Raw genomic sequence first — 7,226 nt, forward strand, 5'->3', positions numbered from 1 at the left:
TGGAGCTTAAGACTTTCATCTTTCCATAGGAAGCCCAAAAGAAAACATACAATTTCATATGCGTTATAAATATTCTTTTTAAATCAATGCATTCTTAGTAGCATTTCTAAAAATCTTAGAATATAGGCAAAGAGAAGGGAAAGAGAGTTTGATAACCAAACTATTTCCTACAAAGCCACAAGATCAACAAGATCACACTACATGCTAAAATTTCTCACTGTAAGTCTATCATTTAAATGGTACGGTTTTCATTTCGCTATTGTTTTAGAAGGATGCCAAAGAGCCTAACATGACATTTCTAATTATTATGGTTGCAACAGAATGCTCTAGTTTTCCAAACAACAGAGATCAAAACAGATAATCTTTTTGATAATACCAGACCTCTTGCGAACACTCACTACTTTAATACAATACAAACACATATCATAATTTGCAACCTATCATTGAAAATTAAATTACGATTAGAAGGTAAGCGAGGAGCTATCAACAAAATAATACATATTGATGCATGCACATCAACCAAGCTTTTCATTTGCACTTTCTAAACATAATAATGTAATTACATACATTCAAAAGCAAGTTCAATGGAGCATTGCTAAAATAGATCCTCAATCAAACTGGTTTAATGAAACACATAAAACAATCTTTTGTGGAACACATTAATACACTCTCGAAGCTACTATAACATGTTCCCTTTTTATACTTCTTTTACAAAGAAAGTAGTTTCACATAACAACTATTCGCATATTAATGCACCTTACTTAAGCTAGAATTTGATTATGTTACTCCTACATTACACATGAAGAATTCCTTAATGTAAACATACAATTTTCTCCCAATACCCAATATGAACTTTTAAATCCATAGCCCCTTTTATAATCTAAAAACACATAAGTGTCATAAGGCTCACACGAGGGCTCAAGAAGTCACAACCTTTTATCTCGCAACAAAAAATAAAACTCAAATAAGAGATAATTACACATATCCCAAACATTTTAATTTCTAGAGAGAGAGAGAGGAGGAAGGGTGATAATCATTCAATTTGCTACAAAATAAGCATTCAACATTTATCGTACTAGTCCTTCAAGCGAACAACACTAAGCTAGATCATAATCTTAAACATGCATATTTCGTACTTTCAGATTCAAGGCGATCACTGACCAACCCAAATAGATTAGTCTTAAGAGAACAAAAATCAATAAGGAAGGTACATACAACTCTCTTTCAGAAAAGAGTAATCATAGACCAAGACATCAATAAGCAACAAAGCACATATAATCACTGAAAAACACCAACATCAAGAAGGTGAAAACAAGGTGTGAACACACACGTTACACACAAGTTAAGGTCTACTCAATCACACACTTACAAATAGGAGAACAAGCATACAAGATAAGGTCGATACACCTCACACCAACTAAGGGCACAAGCGAAACCAGAGATCCCACTATTTGCAACTAGGCTCTGATACCAAATGTAATGCCCCGCCAGGAAACCCTGAAGGGATTAAACTAAAACACAAGAATAGAGTGCAATAAAAAAAAAATTAAGTTAAACACAACACAATGATACAATGAGATATCAAGTTCAGATTACATAGCGGAAGACTAAAACTAACACCTAAAGAGTTTCCCAACGTGATTACTTAATTCCACTTTTAACTTAACTCGCGTAAATAGCTTCAATTAAGCTGACTAACTTAATGATAAGATAATACTTTAAGCAGGGATAAATTTCTTTCAGTAAGACAAAAATATTGATCAAGAGATAAGGTTCATCCATTAAGATTTATTCATACCTTACATTCAAGCTTTTCATTAAAATATAAGTCATGCATCTAATTTTATAACTCACTTGAATTTCATCATAAACTAATGAGTTCTTTCCATGCATATTTAATTTCCTTAACAATAACTGAATATATGCCATTATTCTAATCTACATTCTTTCATGATCCAATTACTGCATTAAAAGATGACTGCATTCATGCATTGAAGATCAATTTCATCTAATCCACTCTATACATATAACATAATGTCATCCAAACATGCAAGAACTAAAAAGGAAACATAAGGACAAAAGCATCACATAACACCAAATTGGTATCTGAGTTCACCCCTAAAGGGCTACATCTTCGGGTCTGCTCAACTGCAAGACCCCTCTGATCATTAATTAAGTTAAGAATACATAAGATTCACATCATTTACAATCCTGACATCAAGGCGAACATAACCAATATACAAACGACCACATCGGTCAATATAAACATAAATGATCCCTGAATAGGAAAGGATCCAACTGAACATAATAGAAGCAAATACAAAGGTCCACTGGAGCATCCGCAAAACTAAGTCATCGCAACCCAAGGTCTAGCATGATATCAGGTGCTCATAAGGGCATAAGCAATAGGACGACTCCATAACAATGTTACTATCAAGACGACACAACAATACACTAGTGAACGTAAGGGACAAGTGCCATCACACCACCTGGTATGGTTACCATGGCAGGTCTTCAGAGGTTCCGACCCCATACACCGGATTACTCTGGCAACCTAATCCGAACCTCCGGCCCATCCAAGCCTCATGTCGACCCACACATCCTTTCGTGAAGACAAGGACGATGATTTTCCATCTCAGGCCTTCTCATTGCATGTCGAGTCTGTACTAGCACTCATCCCATGTGTGAGGCACAATTATCTTACTTAGTGATTCATTAACTAACACTCTAATATGATATTAGGTTATCACTTATTAGACACACTTCCGATGGGTTACCCAACAACCACTTTGGGCTCGGCCCCCAATCGAAAGCCACTTCCCTATACGACACTAGACTATACTCAAATAAACTCATAAACCAAGGAATACACATGGTCAAACAAACGGAGTTCAAAATGGAGGAAACAACCATTTGGTCAAACACAACTTCATAAGAGGTGCATTGACTGACAGTACTCTAACTAGAGACCCGACTAGCTATGGTCAACCACGAAACATCATTCGACACCAGCATAAAGGATATGACCAATTACAACACCACCACAAAACAACAGTCAAGCTCGAGACTGAGGACAAAAATAGGTACCCCAAATCAATCCATATGACAGGGTCCTATCAAACAAAACAAGGTCTTGCCATTACTTAAGCAACAACGAATACTGAAATTAAACTTGTACAGGCAATAACCGGAAAAGACAATCTTCTTTCCTATTGATTTAAACAATAAATTTTGATCCAATTTTCTAATTGATCTAAGTTTGATTGCAGTTTGTCTACCTTGTCTAGGCACAAGTCGTTCATGGTTTCTAACTCACTAAAGTTCATTTGTGTCATAAAACTACATAAATATCTCATCATGAGTTTTCAAACCAAATTCACATGAATATAATTAAATAAAAATTAATCAATTAAAATATGATATTTATTCATCAAAATAAAACATCATTCTCATACTGGTTCGAAAACAATTTCTCAAAATTCATCTTTTCCAGAACCAAGTTACTCTTTTCAGATTAAGGAAAAATACATTTAAAGAAACCAAAAATAGATAAACATCTCCCAAATTACCCAAAATATTTCCTTACGTATATTTAAACAAATATACAAACCTAAGATATTAATTAGTAAATACATCTCTAACTATATATACCTTAATTTATAAATTCAATATTTCAACCGCAATTAATATAATTTAAAAAAATATACATTAATTAATAAAGACAACAAATATATAATTAATAATATTCATTAATTATAATTCACTACAATTAATATATATACAATATACATTAATTAGTAATTAATAATTAATATATTATTAATAATATACATTAATCTAAAAGTAATAATAATAAAACATTTTTTTTTTAAACTTCTTTTTTTTTAATAATAAAAGGAAATTTTATTTAATAATAAAAAAGAAACTTTATTTTTTTTAAAGGGTAAGGGGAAACCCATGTGGTTCCCCTTTCCTTTGGGAAGGGATGTGGGGACCATGTCATGGTCTCCCCACAGCCACGGTTGTGTGGAGACCATGCCATGGTCTCCACGCCATGGCTCTCCCTTGGCAGCCCAAGGCGTGAGGTTGGGGTTGAGCCTTTGCTCCCCCACCTCACGTAAAACGATATTTTTTATTTTTTTAAATTTTTTTAATTTATTTGCTGTTAAAATTTAATAGCAACAGCCAAAAACACATTCTCAACAGAGACAAAATTAATTTATTTTTCCCAGCAAATATGGTTTTTTTTTAAAAACACAGGTTATCAAATATTCAAAAATTTGATGAATAACCAAAACTGCCAGAAAATTTCTTCAGCCAAAACCCATATTTGGGCTAAAAGGACCATTTTTACACAATGATTCAACCATCTTTGCAAGAACACAAGCTATTATGCATAACTTTAAAAACCCAAATCCAAAATCAATCAGGAAATCAATTTGGGAGATTTTTCAACAACAAATGCATACATTTCAAAACCCAAATAATAATTTTTTTTTGCAACAAAGGAACAATTAAGAATCCTACCTCCATTTGCAATCCTGGATGAGATTTGTTGAGGAGCCCAATCCTCCAGCTTAAGAAATTCCTTCTCCCAAAATCCCCAAATTTTTCCATCCAAAAATATTTTCCAAAAAAATCAACCTCTCATATTTTTCCAAAAATCTAGGTTAAATGGGAGAAGTTTGACCAAAATTTTTATTTTGGATTTAATTTAAATTTTTTTATTTAAAATAAATCTCCAAAAATCATTCTTTTAAACTATATCAATAAATTAAACTTGCTTATCAATTTAAAATTGATTTTCTTAAATAACTGAAATTAACCTTTCTATTTCCAAAATGCCAACAAGATTAAATCAATTCTATTTCAATTAAATTTAAATCTTTCTTTTCCAATAGCATAAACATAATAAATTTAACATTTAAAATTAACCATTTAATTGAAATTGCCACCAACCTGGATTGAGCAATTCAATTAACAATTAATCACACAAACAGGGAGCCTATTTAATTTAGTCCCCAAAATACTAGTGTGAAAACACACATTAAATCAAATTAAAGATTAAGGATTAATTACTCGATTAAACCACACACAAAACACGCAACCCAAGAAAGTCAAACAAACAGACGACCTGCAAACCCAACCCAAAGGGAATACCGACGACGATTGACGATGCTCACTTGAGCACGACTATGATCAAATGAGGATATTACAACCACCTAATCCAACTCTAAGGATCAAAGAGATAAACTCAAACCTGCGAACCAAGGTGGAGATGAACCTCGCACCCATGCAGTACTGTACCTGAAATCTCCTGCAACCAAGAGTCATACATGCATACATATATAAACTTAATGAAAACGTTAGCCCGAGATAATAACACGAAATAGGAGAATTAATAACTTGCATGTGAATTGGTGTGAAAACCAAATTAACAGGTATGCACTAAAATCAAAACATCTGACTATAATTATTATATTATGATAAACTAACCAAGGTCAAACCGAGATTAGAAATTGATTAGGGCAGGGGTACTACAATCCACGTAGCTAGTCATATAGGATGCTAAGGATCTTTAGTGAACACAAGAGTAGGAAATAACTCATTTGCACACACATGGGCAAAAGAAGATCAAAGTTTTGCACCTCTATTTCAATTGGTGTATTACAAATGATACAATAAACAAAGTCAACCTTGTTCGAATAGGAAATGCATCTTCATCATGCATATTGCATTAACATAGGTCATTTAAAAAATTCATTTGTCTCCACATGCATTTTGTACATCATCATGTCATACAGGTTTGCACAATGGGGGAATAACTGAAAAAATCCTAAAAAATCATAGAAAGTCATGAAAAAATTATAAAAATCATAAAAAGTCCTGAAAAAATCCTAAAAATCATATAAAGTCCTGAAAAAATCATAAAAATCATATAACGTCCTTCAACAAAATCCAAAAATAATGAAAAAATCAAAATCCAAAAACACTGAAAAACTCAAAATCCAAAAACACTGAAAAAACTCAAAATCCAAAAACAGTGAAAAACTCAAAATCCAAAAACATTGAAAACCATAAAATCCCAAAAACATTCAAATACGATCTTGAAAAAATCATTCAAAAACATTCAAATATCGATCTACATAATCCAAAAACATTGAAAAGGCTCTTGGAAAAGAACTAAAAATCAATTAATCAGAAAAAACTTGCAATAAAAGTCTTGTGAGAAACAAATACCCTAGCAGATATCCAGCAAATGTTTCGCACAAAGTTAACAAAGGATACGACTATCCAATCAAACATCTGCAATCAACTGATCAAACTGTCTTATCAATTGTATCATATCCATATCAAAGTGATCATTATCTTGTCTTAAATAGAAGAGGATACACTCGAAATTAGATAGGTCAGTTTTAAACGGGGTCCATAACTTTCTGAGATCAGACATTATCAACCATCACATCAAGCAACTAAGAATGAAGGCACAAGGTCAGTATAGCTACTGAATTTTGTCTGGGTCGGTCTTTATCTTTTATCATTTGGCGACAGATTATGTTCCTATGCTACTCAAGGATGTCCACAAGTGACTAGAGGAGTCATAATGGGCATTATCTTTTTCTTTGTTTGTTGCTTGTCTTCTATGTGTTTGTTTCTACAATGAGATATCTTACATCTTGGTTCCTTATACCTTGATGTGCTAAGCTCCATTGTTCAATAATAAGGCTTCGTGATGAATATATATTGTGCAATAAATAATGACATAGGTTCGTGAATCATTCATTCTCATTTCATCGCATTTGCTTATTGCTAGTTTGTTGATTCTTTTCTCATCATCTCTTTCTAAATCATTTTCTATCATCTAACATTATTATATTTAATTCTAAGGTTCATTCTCTCATATTCTATCTTAATATCATCTTCACATCACCTATCTCTATCTCTAATCAACTAACCATTCTTCTATCTTTCATCTCACATTCTTCTTTTTTTCGAGAGATCATTCATACCTTTAATGCACAAACAATCTCTCGAGAGGGCATTACACCCTAAGTATCACTGGGGTAGAATTTTTTCGTTTTCTTTGAAACAACATCATTTCGACATTGTCTCAAAGAGGGGCAAATGTAGACACCTAAAAATATCTCATTGATCATGTTAATTATTCCTCTAATTGATTAAATAATTCTTTAATTATTTAATTAAGTTAATTAATCTTATTCTTC

Source organism: Cryptomeria japonica, chromosome 7, assembly GCF_030272615.1.
Source record: "Cryptomeria japonica chromosome 7, Sugi_1.0, whole genome shotgun sequence".
Classification (NCBI taxonomy): domain Eukaryota; kingdom Viridiplantae; phylum Streptophyta; class Pinopsida; order Cupressales; family Cupressaceae; genus Cryptomeria; species Cryptomeria japonica.